We start from the raw sequence: 16189 nt of genomic DNA, 5'->3' as shown, positions 1-16189 counted from the left end.
ATAATGCCAAGATCTTATTTCATGCAATAAAAATTCCCAAGTTATCTATCAGTTTATAGCCAGCCCATGCACTAAAATATACCAGCCTATCAATTTTTAGCTAAAGCGTTAATCCCCATTAAATGAGCTCACAGTAAATCTATGGTGAGTGCCTGTCCAAATGGAAAAATAATCCAGTGCCTAAATATGAATGAAACAGGAGATATTTGTATAACGACTTCAAATTTGATGGATTCCTGTCGGATAATTTGCTAAGCCTCAAATTAATACATATAGTATATACTAATTTGAAACTGGTCTTTTGACCTAATTAGTTAATGCTATTATTTCTGTTCCACACGAACCTCCAATCACCTTTTGCATCTAATAATGTCAGCAGGTCATCAGCAGATGGATCCGTTTTTTGTTCATTCATGGGCTGTGGACGCCGGTGACTAGGCCATTTATTATCTATTCCCTATTGGCCTTGAGAAGGTGGTGGTGAGCTGTCTTCTTGAACCACTGAAGTCTGTGTGGATTAGGTACACCCACAGTGCTGTTAGGAAGGGAGTTCCAGGATTTTGACCCAGCAACGGTGAAGGAATGGCAATATATTTCTAAGTCAGCATGGTGAGTGACTTGGAAGGGAATTTCCAAATAGTGGTGTTCCTGTGTGGCTGCTGACCTTGTCCTCCTTGATAGCAGTCATGTGTTTGGAAGATGTTGCGTAAGGAGCCTTGGTGTGTTCCTGCAGTGCATCTTTAGATGGTACTCTCTGCCTCCACTGCTCCTCGGTGATGGAGGGAGTGAATGTTTGTGGATGGAGTACGAATCAAGCGGGCAGCTGGAAGGTGCCAGGGTTCTTGAGTGCTGCTGGAGCTACTCATATCCAGGCAAGTTGAGAGTATTCCATTACACTCCTGACTTGTAAATGGTGGATACGCTTTGGAGAGTCAGGAGGACAGTTACTCGCTACAGGATTCCTAGCTCTTGACCTGTTTTTGTAGCCACAGTATTTATATGGCTAATCTGGTTCAATTTCTGCTCAACGGTAACCCTCAGGATGTTGACAGTCAGGAATTCAGCAATGGTAATACCAACTAATGTCAGGGGGCCATATTAGATCCTCTCTTGTTGGAGATGGTCATTGCCTGGCACTTGTGTGGTGCAAATGTTACTTGCCACATCAGCACAAGCCTGGATATTGTCCAGGTCTTGTTGCATTTGGACATGGACTGTTTCCATATCGGAGGAGTCACAAATGGTGCTGAACATTGTACAATCTTTAGCAAACATCCCCACTTCTGACCTTATGATGGAAGGAAGGTCATTGTGAAGCAGCTGAAGATGTTTGGGCCTAGGACACTATCCTGAAGAACTCCTGCAGTGATATCCTGGAACTGAGATGATTGACTTCCAACCACCATAACTATCTTCCTTTGTACTAAGTATGACTCCATGTTTTTTTACATGTTCTGTGCGTATCTGACCATTTAAAAATCTCTCAATTGTTCCGTTATCTCTTCTTCCAAGGAAACAGACATAAAAATAAATTGGCAATGGGAAACACATTGTGACATCTGTACAATGGTTGGTGGTTTGCAGGGAAGAGGTGGGAATATCATAGAATGGTAGATATAAAACAATTACGAACACCAATTGAAAAAAAAAGCCAACAAGATGACACAGTAAATAACTCATCGGTGTTTTTATCTGAATGAATGACTGTACAGTTTGACTGTTGAATGTCTATCAGTAGGAAAATCGAATTTGATGAACATTCAATACCACTTTATCTTAAGGGAGGTGACATCTCAATTGTGCTCATGTTCTTTCCAAATGCCAAAAAGTTATTGGCCTAAAAACCACTGTCAAATTAGTGGCAACTTTAATAGCAGTGTTACTCATGTTCAAATGCCGCAGTAACTTCAGGCTAGGGTAGATGTGCAATTAAATGTGGAAAGCCAAATGTTGCTGTCCAAGATGTGCCATTAGCTTCACAAAACCAATAACTGGCTAAATGGCTCCCCATTAAAATGGATTGAGTAATGTGAAATTCTTCACTTCCATACATTTAAGAACCTTTTTAATGGCCTCATAATTGTTATTATCAGTTAATCCCTCTGGCACTGAAAATTAACTATTACAAGCAGCAGGATGCAGGGGTAATGTCACTAGACTAGCAATCCAGAGTCCAGGCTAATGCTCTGGAGTTCAAACACAGGTTTATTGCCGCCATAGGGATTTCAATCAACAAATCTAGACTTAAACAAGCTGAACAAAAATGGTGATCATGAAGAGATTGTCATTAAAAATCTATCACTAACATCCTTTAAGGAAGAAAATTTGCTATCCTTACCTGGTCTGGTCTACACGTGACACCAGACCCACAGCTGACTCTTAACTGCCTTCTGCAGTGTCCTAGCAAGCCATTCGGTTGTATCAACCTTTGCAAAGTCGAGAAGGGATGATACCTGATGAACCTTCCAGTACTGACATAGACACCAGAGACAACAGCAAACCCAGCCCGGTTGGCCCTGCAAAGTCCTCCTTTTTAACATCTGGGCGCTTATGCCAAAACTGGGAGCTCTCTCACAGCACAGACTAGTCAAGAAGCAGCCTGACATAGTCATACTCACTGAATCAATGGCCCAAACACCACCATCACCATCTCTGTCGGAAGAATAGTTCATAGCCACCAAAGGTAGTATGCAGTTGAGAGGGAGTTACCTTGCCCTCAACATTAATTCCAGACTCCATACAGTCTCATGGCATCAGGTCAAACATGCGAAAGGGAACCTCCTGCTGATTACCACCTACTGGCCCCCCAATCCCTCTCAACTGATGAATCAATACTCCTCCATATTGAACACCACTTGGAAGAAGCACCAAGGGCACAGAATGAACTCTGGTTATGGTACGTCAATGTCCATCACCAGAAGTGACTCAGTAGCACCACTACTGACCAAACTGAGTCTTAATGGACACAGCTATTAGACTGGGTCTATGGCAGGTAGTGAGGGAACCAACAAGAGGGGAAAACATACTTGACCTCATCCGCACCAATCTACCTGCAACAGGTATATCTGTTCATGACAATATTGTTATAAGTGACTACCGCACAGTCTTTGCAGAAACAAGACCCATCTTCACATTGAGGATACCCCAATCTTGTTGTGTGGAACTTCCACCATGCGAAGTCGAACAGATTTCAAACAGATCCACTCAAAACTGGGAATTCATGAGGTGCTGTGGGCTATCAGCAGCAACAAAATTGTATTCAGCCATAACCTGCAATCTCATGACCCAGCATATCCCCTACTCCATTACAATCAAGCTGGGAGTTCAACATTGGTTCAAAGAAGAGTGCAGGATGGCTTGCCAGCAACACCAAACATACCTAAAAATGTCATTCTTTTGAAGTTTGAACACAGGACATCATGCATGTCAAACAATGTAAGCAGCATGCGATAGACCAGAGCTAAGCAATCTCACAATCAACGGATCAGATCTAAGCCCTGCAGTCCTGCTACATTTAGTTGTGAACGGTGGTGGACAATTAAACAATGCACTGGATGAGGAGGCTCCATCTCGACCTCCTCTCGAGGACCCCAGCATCACAGATGCCAGTCTTCAGCCAATTCAATTCACTCTATGCGAAGGCACTAGATACTGCAAAGGCTATGGGTTCTGACAACCTTCCGGCAATAGTACTGAAGATTTGTGGTCCAGAACTAGCTGTGCCCCTCACCAAACTGTTACAGTACAACTACAACATTAGCATCTACCCAAAAATGTGGAAAATTCCACCAGTATGTTATGTCCACAAAAAGCCAGACAAATCCAATCCAGCATGGGCAGCACAATGGGTCACTGTCTGTGCAGAGCCTGCATGTTCCCCCCGTGTCTGCGTGAGTTTTCTTCGAGTGCTCCAGTTTCCTCCAACAGTCCAAAGACGTGCAGCTCTTTAGGTGCATTGGCCATGCTAAATTCTCCCTCGGTGTATCCGAACAAGTGCCACAACTAGGAGATTTTCACAGTGACTTCATTGCAGTGTTAATGTAAGCCTACTTGCGATACTAATACACGTAAAACTTTAATTACCATCCCATCAGTCTACTCCCGATTATCAGCAAAGTGATGGTAAGTGTCGTTAAGACACCTACCATCAATTAACACTTACTCAGCAATAACCTGCTCACTGATGCTCAGTTTGGGTTCTGCCAGGGCCACTTAGCTTGTAACTTTATTATAGCCTTGATCCAAACCTTGAAAGAGGTGAACCCAAGAGGAGAGGTAAGTGACTGCCCAAATTGACCAACTGTGGCATCACGAAGATCGAACGAAACTGGAATTAGTGGGAATAGGGAGGAAATTTTCTGCTGATCGGAGTCATACCTAGCACAAAGGAAGATGGTTGTGGTCAAGTATTTCAGTCCCTAAACATCACTGCAGGAGTTCCTCAGGGTAGAATCCTAGATCCAATCATCTTCAGCTGCTTCATCAATGACTTTCTCCCCATAGAGTCAAAAGTAGGGTTGCTCACTCATGATTTCTTGATATTCCGCACCATTTGCAACTCTTCAGATACTGAAGCAATCTGTATCCATGTGCAGCAAGACCTGGACAACATTCCAGCTTGGATTGATAAGCGGCAAAGTCCATTTGTGCCACGAGTGCGAGGCATTGACCTCCAACAAGAGAGAATCTAACTATCTCCCTCAACATTCAATGACATTACCATTGCTGAATACCCCTCTATCAACAGCCTGGGAGTTACCATTGACCAAAAACTGAACTGGACGAGCAAATTTTCCTGTAAATTCATGTTAACGTATGTCAACAAGAGGAAATGCCACTATCTATATCTTGCATTTAATTGTGGGCGGCACAGTGGTTATCACTGCTGCCTCGCAGCGCCAGAGACCCAGGTTGGATTCCCAGCTTGGGTCACTGTCTGTGCATTCTCCCCATGTCTGCGTGGGTTTCCTCCGGGTGCTTCGGTTTCCTCCTACAGTCCAAAAGATGTGCTGGTTAGGTGCATTGGCCATGCTAAATTCTCCCTCAGTGTATCCAAACAGGTAACTAAGGGATTTTCACAGTTACTTTATTGCAGTGTTAATGTAAGCTTACTTGTGAGACCAATAAATAATTACAAATGAGGAAGACCATTCAGCCCATCTTAACTTATCTATTCAGAGAGATCTTCCTGTCTTCCTATTGTAGGATTCAATTGTTTCTTAAATTATTGCAGGATTTTTGCTTTCATTATTCCAATTTGAAATTCAGCAGATTAACTAATTATTCGTCTGTTTGATGTATGCAAATGGTCATCCATGTTGGCTCACAAAACAGTGACACCGCTTCAAAAGTAATTAATCAGCTTTAAAGAGCTTTGGGACATCCTCTGGATGGGTTTGTGAACAGCTATTATGCTAGCTAAAATGATTAGAACAAAGTAGTGCAATTTCGTTGCAAACATACAGAAAAATACAAAATCAGAATAAAAATGGTTTAAAACTTGTTTTCTTTTTTAAATGCAGGATAAAAATAAAATCCAAAATATGCTAATCAATGATTCGAGTTTTACATACCTATTGGATGAGCTCAAGTCTTCATTTTGCTCCCATTTATAGTAGCCAGGGGAGATTGTGGCGTAGTGGTAATGTCACTGGGCTGGTAATCCAGAAGCCCCAGGTTAATGCTCTGGGGACATGGCAGCTGGTGGAATTTAAATTCAGTTAATACATTTAGAATATAAAGCTAGTCTCAGTGATGGTGACAATGAAATTATCATTGATTGTCATTAAAAACTTTGGTTCACAATTGCCCTTTAGGGAAGGAAATCTGCCAAGTTTACCTAGTCTGACCTACATATGACTCCAGACTCTCAGCACTTTTGACTCTGAACTGTTCTCTGAAAATGGTTTAACAAGCCACTCAATTCAAGGGCAATTAGGAACGGGCAACAAACGCTCAATGTGATGCCCACATCCCATAAAAGAATAAAGGGAAAATGGTCAGTTTCTCTATTAGTTGGTGTTCTTTCAGCACTGAATTCAAACATTTCCACATTTATTTTAGCTCATCTCCCTCATTACATCAGGTTAAAAGTCTTCTGGCTTATATCATCAGTTAACAATTCTTTACAGCCTTCAACTGTGTAACAAACAATGTTTCTTTATGACAGAGAACTCTGAGACCTCTGCACTATTTTCTTCTGGACTTTTCAAGTCTTCATCAGATGTCATAACACTGCGATCTTTGGCTTTATCTTATTCTGAGAAAATAACCAAATTAAAGAAACATGTTCTTTCATCATCTACAGATTCAAGTGAATTTTTTTAGCAATCCCTTTTCCCAATGATGAACACGTTTTGCATTTTACGGAAGTTATAGTATCTGTGGCAATACAAGAATCATCCTTTTTAATATCTGAACAGATCATTTGACACCCAGTCTTCTCACCTTATTCAGTAGACTTCTTGCAACTCTTTAAACTCTCTAACAATGCTATGACTGTAACACTATATTCTGCGCTCTGTCATTTCTACGAACGGTATGCTTTGTCTGTATAGCACGCAAAAAACAATACTTTTCACCGTATGCTAATACATGTGACAATAATAAATCAAATCAAAATCTGCAAGAAATGTTTCATTTGCTAGTTCCTCCCATTTCATTACATTTAAAATCAACCTCATTTGTGTTTTGATCTGTATTATTGCTACCTTCAAAAACATCAATAAACTTCATTTGAGATTTTGTTTGACAAACGTACTCTCACAGGAAACATTGTTATGATTATAAACTGGAAATTCCGAAGCTACTTCTGAACAATCTGTACTTCATACAATTGATTGGGGTTTTCAAGTGGTGTTGTTTCTTTTATTGCTTCTGCAGACGCAGCTTCCTTCCCAATATCTTCTTCAGCATCACTGAATATCAATCATTTTATGCCTTGATTCCTGTATGTCGATTTTACTGTTCTATCACGTGACGCTTCATTTTCAGTAAGATCTTTGCAAACGGCATGCTGTTTCATGTTCACTTGAAATGGTTCAATGCTGCATTAGTATACAAAAGTGTTCAATACACCAGCATATTTGAAATGAGAAACAGGTAGTCAATGAACTCCATGCTAAAACATAAATCAAAATCACTGTTTAATGGTACTAAATAGATATTTTTTTGAAAATGCCAGCCAATTAACGGTAATAGTTCTCCTGTGGTTACGATATAATCTTGATTTTCAAAAGGAGATTAATAAAGTGTACTGTGTGGCAGGGATAATCACATTAGAGGTGGGGGGAATCAAACTGACTATACAGGGAAAATGATAAGCTACAAGTGAGTAGTTCAAATGAGTACTAGATCAATGCTTGCTTGATAGCACAAAATTATGTCAGAAGGGAACGATCAAGGCGTGGTAAATGGAGCAAGAAAATGGCATCTGCCAAACAAGCATGTTATTGCACAACCATTTATAATTTATTTTAATCATGGACTGTACCCACTTAATCTTTAGATGCTTGCTTTTCTCAAGGTCTACGTTCCAACTTTGTACAAACAATTCCAAATCACAGCCTTGATAATTATTTTCTAAAGGTTTCTATTCCTTCTGATCCTGAGCAAAGATTAGAAAGTTGTGAAATGTAGTTCTGGAAAAGAATGGAGCAGGTAGTTGGAGAGAACATAAGCACAATGAAGAAGTTCTCAAGAGGTTGCAGGAGGAAAGCTTGTCAATGAATATCATCGAGAAAAGGTGGCATGATCAGATTGGTCACATTCCAAGATATAAGGACTGGCTGAAGGAGGTGCATACTAAGGGCGAAAGAGAATGATGATTGACAACCTTAAACTAAAAAAGGGAGGCATCTGCAAGCAACTCCTCAGATAATGAAGCAGTACGAGTCCAAACGCAGTAAGATCTAGACAATATTCAGGGCTTGGGCTAACAAGTGGCAAGTACTCTTTGCACCACACAAGTCCCAGACAATGGCTATCTTCAACAAGAGAGAATCTAACCATTGCTTCTTGACATTCAATGGCACTACCATCGTCACTGACGATGGCAATCGTCACTATTGACATCCTGAGGGTTACCATTGACTAGAAACTGAACCAGACTAGCCATATACATAATGTGGCTAAAGCATAGGTCAGACGTTAAGAATCTTGCGGCGAGTGATTCACCTCCTGACTCCCCAAAGCCTCTCCACCATCTACAAAGCACAAGTCAGAAGTGTGATAGAATTCTCTCCACTTGCAGCTTCAATAATACTCAAGAAGCTTGACATCATCCAGCAGCCTACTTGATTGGCACCCCATCCACAAACATTCACCTCCTTCACCACTGACAAATAGTGGCAGCAATGTGCACCATCTACAAAATGCACTGCAGGAACTCACCAAGGTACCTTCTAAACCCGTGGCTGCTACCATCTGGAAGGATAAGGGGAGCAGACACATGGTGACACTACTACCTGGAAGTTCCCCTCCAAACCACTCATAATCCTGACCTGGAAATATATTGCCGTTCCTGCACTGTCACTAGGTCAGAATTCTGGAATTCCCTCCCTAACACCACTGGGGGTACCTACACCAGAGATTGCAGTGGTTCAATAAGGCAGCTCATCACCATCTTTTCAAGGGCAATTAGGAATGAGTAGTAAATGCTGGCCGAGCCAGCGATGCCCACATCCCGTGACTACATTTTTAAAATCTGAAAGGAAAGAACAAGACCACAAGCCTTGGAGAAATGAGATGATCTGCCCTTTGGAATATCTGCATTTAGTAACCTGAGGAGAAATTCTGAAAAACTCAATGTAAACAATGTTGACAATCCAGAAAATAGGACAACCTCTATAAGAGACTTTGTATTTAAACTGCTTTAAGCAAAGGTACAAACCATTGTGAACACAAGAATTTCACTGCATGTTTTGAAGCAGGGCAAATTTGTCTGAAACACCATTTTACTTTCACTACCTTTACCTGAACCAATGGTTTGAACTCCAGAACTGAGTACATTTCAAAAAATAAAAGTTCCTTCATCTAAAGTTCTTCTTTGGCTTTCAAGGTAGGGAAGTCTCAAATAGATCAAATTGCTCTTCATAGCTCAGGCTAGGTTTTGGGATAAATGTTGCAGTTTAAATATAAAAGTATTGGGTCGGATATTTGCCATTGAGGTAGGAAGCTCAAGTTGGGAAACTTCCCCACTCGGTCGACATGTCTCCACATAAAATGGTACCCACATGCACTACTTCACTCCAGAGAAGCATGGGCAGGATTGAGTCAGGCCTACTGACTCCAGAAGCAGTTTTACAGCAGGGTTTCACGGTGGCTCAGTGGTTAGCACTACTGCCTCACAGCTCCAGGGACACTGTCTGTGTGGAATTTTTTCGCTCTCCTCGGGTCTGCTTGGGTTCTCCCCAGGGGGTGCTCTGGTTTCCTCCCACAGTCCAAAGATGTGCTGGTTAGATTGATTGGCCATGCTAAATTGCCCTTTGGTGTCAGGGGGAATAGCAGGGATTGGTGTTGGTGCAGACTCGATGGGCCAGATGGCCTCCTTCTGCACTGTAGGAATCTATGATTTTAAGAATGCAGACATGGAGGTGAGTGGGTGACAGGGCGGACTGCTCGAATGTCCATCTCTGTTCTCTAGGGCTTCATGCCAGTTGTATTAAAAGTTAAGCCCTCCAACCCTCACTCCTTCACCCATTCCCATGCTACCTCCATGACCTACATCCCGCCCCCCATGCCATCTTCACAACAATTTACCCAGTATGCAATACAGAAGCAATTTAATAATAATGGCAAGTCTTTAAATTTACTTTAAAAAAATTCAAAAATTTCCTTTGAAAAAAGCTGACACTTTTATAGGGTTGTAAAAGCTAACAAAGTACCAATGACAGAAGCTTTACTTCAAAGAAACAGTTCAGAGAAAACAAATAAATTATAACCTCTAAGATGTCAATCAAAGCAAAAACTCTACTTCAGCCTTTGTAAAGAGACCCTTTGTTGAACTAACCCATTAGTAAGTCTTGGAGCTCAGCCAAGAATTCATAATCAGACCATTTGGAGAAACAGATGTCAGGTCATCTGCTTCTGTTGATACATTTCACAGCAGATGGCATTTACCTATATTTCACTCTGCCCATTGAATCACTATTTGTTTATACCAATTTTCATTATTTGCCACTGCTCCCATTTGGTGCCATACGTAAATTTAGAAAACTTCTGAAGTGTGTATGAGAGAATTTATATTTTATTTATCCAGCACTTTTTATGCTCTCTGAACATCTCAAAGTGCTGCACAGTCTAATAATGTTAATCCACATTGCCAATCTAGACATTTAACAAATTATATTTTTTCCTTAATTCGTGATATTTTTCTCAGCTTTCATCGTGAGATATTAACTTTCATAGAAATGCAAATAAACATGCTAAAATATAACATAGAACATAGAACAGTACAGCACAGAACAGGCCCTTCGGCCCACGATGTTGTGCCGAGCTTTATCTGAAACCAAGATCAAGCTATCCCACTCCCTATCATCCTGGTGTGCTCCATGTGCCTATCCAATAACCGCTTAAATGTTTCTAAAGTGTCTGACTCCACTATCACTGCAGGCAGTCCATTCCCCACCCCAACCACTCTCTGCGTAAAGAACCTACCTCTGATATCCGTCCTGTATCTCCCACCACGAACCCTATAGTTATGCCCCCTTGTAATAGCTCCATCCACCCGAGGAAATAGTCTTTGAACGTTCACTCTATCTATCCCCTTCATCATTTTATACACCTCTATTAAGTCTCCCCTCAGCCTCCTCCGCTCCAGAGAGAACAGCCCCAGCTCCCTCAACCTTTCCTCATATGACCTACCCTCCAAACCAGGCAGCATCCTGGTAAATCTCCTCTGCACTCTTTCCAGCGCTTCCACATCCTTCTTATAGTGAGGTGACCAGAACTGCACACAATATTCCAAATGTGGTCTCACCAAGGTCCTGTACAGTTGCAGCATAACCCCACGGCTCTTAAACTCCAACCCCCTGTTAATAAAAGCTAACACACTATAGGCCTTCTTCACAGCTCTATCCACTTGACTGGCAACCTTTAGAGATCTGTGGATATGGACCCCAAGATCTCTCTGTTCCTCCACAGTCTTCAGAACCCTACCTTTGACCCTGTAATCCACATTTAAATTTGTCCTACCAAAATGAATCACCTCACATTTATCAGGGTTAAACTCCATTTGCCATTTTTCAGCCCAGCTTTGCATCCTATGTCTCTTTGCAGCCTACAACAGCCCTCCACCTCATCCACTACTCCACCAATCTTGGTGTCATCAGCAAATTTACTGATCCACCCTTCAGCCCCCTCCTCTAAGTCATTAATAAAAATCACAAAGAGCAGAGGACCAAGCACTGATCCCTGCGGCACACCGCTAGCAACCTGCCTCCAATCCGAAAATTTTCCATCGACCACCACCCTCTGTCTTCGGTCAGACAGCCAGTTACCTATCCAATCGGCCAACTTTCCCTCTATCCCACACCTCCTCACTTTCATCATAAGCCGACCATGGGGGACCTTATCAAACGCCTTACTAAAATCCATGTATATGACATCAACTGCCCTACCTTCATCAACACACTTAGTTACCTCCTCAAAAAATTCTATCAAATTTGTGAGGCACGACTTGCCCTTCACGAATCCGTGCTGACTATCTCGGATTAATCCGCATCTTTCTAAATGGTCGTAAATCCCATCCCTAAGGACCCTTTCCATCAATTTACCAACCACCGAAGTAAGACTAACCGGTCTATAATTACCAGGGTCATTTCTATTCCCTTTCTTAAACAAAGGAACAACATTCGCCATTCTCCAGTCCTCTGGCACCATCCCCGTGGACAGCGAGGACCCAAAGATCAACGCCAAAGGCTCTGCAATCTCATCCCTTGCCTCCCACAGAATCCTAGGATACATTTCATCAGGCCCAGAGGACTTATCGACCTTCAGTTTATTCAAAACTGCCAAGACATCCTCCCTCCGAACATCTATTTCCTCCAGCCTATTAGCCTGTAACACCTTCTCTTCCTCAAAAACATGGCCCCTCTCCTTGGTGAACACTGAAGAAAAGTATTCATTCATCACCTCGCCTATCTCTACTGACTCCATACACAAGTTCCCACTACTGTCCTTGACCGGCCCTAACCTCACCCTGGTCATTCTTTTATTCCTCACATAAGAGTAAAAAGCCTTGGGGTTTTCCTTGATCCAACCCGCCAAGGACTTCTCATGTCCCCTCCTAGCTCTCCTAAGCCCCTTTTTCAGCTCATTCCTTGCTAACTTGTAACCCTCAATCGAGCCAATTATCATAGCTAGTGACATGAATTCTTAAATTTCAACTTGTGTGATTTAGTGCAGCATCCTCTATTTAACATGCATTTTTGATATTTTAGGTTTCTAACCAAATAACGGTGATGGCTTTATTACAGTAGTTCGTATTCTGTTTGAAATATCTTTCTTAATTAGATATTTGCAAAGATTTCTGATCTGAACCTCATCAACATAAGATCACTTTAAAATTAATTATTTTTCTTAGTGAATGTACTTCAGTAAACCAACCTTTTAGGGTAACCTTTAGTGTAGGGTAACAAAGTTTGCGGATGACACAAAGATGACTGGGAAAGCAAATTGCGTGGGGAACACAGAGTCTGCAGAGAGATTTGGATAGGCTAAGTGAGTGGGCAAGGACCTGGCAGATGGAGTATAACGTTGGTAAGTGTGAGGTTATCCATTTTGGAAGGAATAATAGTAAAATGGACTATTATTTAAACAGTGAAAAATTACAACATGCTACTGTGCAGAGGGACCTGGGGGTCCTTGTGCATGAATCACAAAAACTCAGTTTGCAGGTGCAGCAGGTAATCAAGAAGGCAAATGGAATGTTGGCCTTTATCGCGAGAGGGATGGAGTATAAAAGCAGGGAGGTCATGCTGCAACTGTACAGGGTACTGGTGAGGCCGCACCTAGAGTACTGTGTACAATTTTGGTCCCCTTATTTAAGAAAGGATATATTAGCCTTGGAGGGGTACAGAGAAGGTTCACCAGGTTGATTCCGGAGATGAGGGGGTTAGCTTATGAGGAGAGATTGAGTAGACTGGGCCTGTACTCATTGGAGTTTAGAAGGTTGAGGGGAGATCTTATGGAGACATATAAGATAACGAAGGGGCTAGACAGGGTAGAAGGAGCGAGGTTATTTCCACTTACAATGGAAACAAGAACTAGGGGGCATAGCCTCAAAATACGGGGGAGTCAATTTAGAACAGAGTTGAGGAGGAACTTCTTCTCCCAGAAGGTAGTGAATCTTTGGAATTCTCTGCCCAATGAAGCAGTAGAGGCTACCTCGTTAAATGTGTTGAAGTCACAGATAAATAGATTTTTAACCATTGAGGGAATTAAGGGTTATGGGGAGCAGGCGGGCAAGTGGAACTGAACCCACTATCAGATCAGCCATGATCTTATTGAATGGCGGAGCAGGCTTGATGGGCTAGATGGCCTACTCCTGCTCCTATTTCTTATGTTCTTATTTCAGCCATACAGTGCAGAAAAGCCCTTTCACCCCATCGAATCTGCACCAACAATAACTACCACTAACTGCGCTAATTCTATTTTCCAGCACTTGTCCCATATCCTTGAATGTTATGTTTCAAGTGCTTTTTAAAGGTTGTAAAGTTTCCGGCCTTCACTACATTCCCAGGCAGTGCATTCCAGTTTCCCACCACCCTCAGTGAAATTTATTTTTCTCAAATCCCCTCTGAATCTCCTTCCCTGACCCTAAAACTATGCCCCCTGGTGATTGACCCCTCAACCAAGACGAACAGCTGCTTCCTATTCATCCTGTCCATACCCCTCATATTATGCACCTCAATCATGTCCCCCATCAGCCTTCTCTGCTCTAAAGAAAATAATCAAAACTTAACCAGTCTCTCCTTATAGCTCAAATGCTCCATCCCAGGCAATATCCTGGTGAACCTCCTCTGTATCACCTCAAGTGCAATCACATCCTTCCTATAGTGAGGTGACCAGGATCTGCACACAGTACTCCAGCTGTGGCCTAACCAACATCCTGCACAGCTCCAACATTACCTCATAGAAATCATAGAAACCCTACAGTGCAGAAGGAGGCCATTCGGCCCATCGAGTCTGCACCGACCACAATCCCACCCAGGCCCTACCCTCACATATTTACCCGCTAATCCCACTAACCTACGCATCACAGGACTCTAAGGGGCAGTTTTTAACCTGGCCAATCAACCTAACCCGCACATCTTTGGACTGTGGGAGGAAACCGGAGCACCCGGAGGAAACCCACGCAGACACGAGGAGAATGTGCAAACTCCACACAGACAGTGACCTGAGCCGGGAATCGAACCCGGGACCCTGGAGCTGTGAAGCAGCAGTGCTAACCACTGTGCTACCGTGCCGCCTAAAAGCAAGTGTCTCATATGCCTTTTTAACTATCCTATTCACCTGCTCTATTGCCTTCAGGGATCTGTGAATAAGTACCCCAAGATCCATTTGTTCCTCTGAGCTTCCTAGTATCCTGCCATTCATTAAATACTCCCTTGTCTTGTTATTTCTTCCAAAGTGCATCACCTCGCACTTATCAGGGTTAAATATCATCTGCCATTGCTCTGCCCATCAGACCAACCCTGATGGGCAGAGCAATGGCAGATGATATTTAACCCTGATAAGTGCGAGGTGATGCACTTTGGAAGAAATAACAAGACAAGGGAGTATTTAATGAATGGCAGGATACTAGGAAGCTCAGAGGAACAAATGGATCTTGGGGTACTTATTCACAGATCCCTGAAGGCAATAGAGCAGGTGAATAGGATAGTTAAAAAGGCATATGAGACACTTGCTTCTATATCTTCCTGTAACCTACGACCTTCTTCTTCACTATTAACCACCCTACTAATCTTGGTGTCATCTGCAAACTTGCTCATCATTTTCTCCACATTATCATCTATATCATTTATGTATATAACAAAAAATAAGGGACACAGCACTGAATCTTGTGGTTCTGGACTCGGACCTCCAATCATTCAAACAGCCTTCTGCCACCACTCCTTGTATTCTATTACTAAGCCAGTTTTGGATCCATCTTGCCAAGTTTCCCTGAATTCCATGTGCTTCAACCTTCTCAATCAGTCTCCCATGTGGGACCTTGTCAAAGGCTTTGCTAAAATCCATATAAACTGCATCAACTGCACTTCCCTTATCTATGGACTTGAACACATTTTTGAAAGATTCTACCATATTTATTAGACAGGACTTCCCTATGACAAAGCCATGCTGACTATCCCTTTCTAAGTGGAGATTAATTGCCTACTTCAGAATTTTCTTCAATAATTTCCCTACCACTGATGTTCATCCCTACCACCCTTCTTGAAATGTAGAACCACATTAATCATCCTCCAGTCCTCTGGCATTTTCCCCGTGGCCAGAGAGGAATTAAAATTGTCAGAGCCCCTGCAATTTCCTGCCTTGCCTCCCAGTGCAGCCTGGGACGCAGTTCACCCAGGCCTTGAAATTGTCCACTTTAAGCCCATCAGAGCCTCCAATACCTCCTGTTTTCCTACGTCAAACTGTGCAAGCTCCTCACAGTCTCTTTCCCTAAATTCTGTACCCACGTTCTCTTTTCCTGAGTGAAGACCAATGAGAAGTATTCATTTAACACCTTCCAATGTCCTGCGTCTTCACACAGATTGCCCCTTGGTCTCTAATGAGCTCTACTCTTTCACTGGTTAACCTCTTTCCCCTAATATATTTATAGAATACCTTAGGATTCTCCCTAATGTTTTTGCCAGTCCTTTTTCATGCTCCCTTTCTGTTCTTCTAATTGCTTTCTTAAGTACCTTCTTGCACTTCCTATATTCCTCCAGGGCCACAGCTGAATTGCTTCCTTGGACTTTGGTCTTTCTCTTCTTCCTTATTCAGTCCTGAATTGTCCTAGACATCCAGGATTCCCTGAACATATTGCTCTTACATTTCCCCCTATAGGGAACCTTGGGCTTCATAAAATTCTCAGGAAGCATCTGAATAATCTTCAATAACCCACAGCATTTACATTAGGTACAATTCACACATGCCTTTTCATTGACCTTGAACAAAATGCACCACTATCATAAGCATAGCAGAC

At 42.3% G+C, this 16189-nt stretch overlaps 1 protein-coding gene across 1 annotated transcript in view; it reads right to left on the bottom strand.

Annotated features, from left to right (window-relative positions):
• Positions 1-16189, bottom strand: part of rbm45 (RNA binding motif protein 45) — a 73037-nt gene that overhangs the window by 11565 nt on the left and 45283 nt on the right. Inside the window, exon 10 of the transcript XR_013499552.1 lies at positions 5574-5700. The gene's annotated coding sequence lies outside the window, so the exon portion shown is untranslated. The remainder of the gene's footprint in view (positions 1-5573; positions 5701-16189) is intronic.

Source organism: Mustelus asterias, chromosome 14 (genome assembly GCF_964213995.1).
Source record: "Mustelus asterias chromosome 14, sMusAst1.hap1.1, whole genome shotgun sequence".
In the NCBI taxonomy this organism is placed as follows: domain Eukaryota; kingdom Metazoa; phylum Chordata; class Chondrichthyes; order Carcharhiniformes; family Triakidae; genus Mustelus; species Mustelus asterias.
This window is presented reverse-complemented; position numbering and strand designations above follow the sequence as displayed.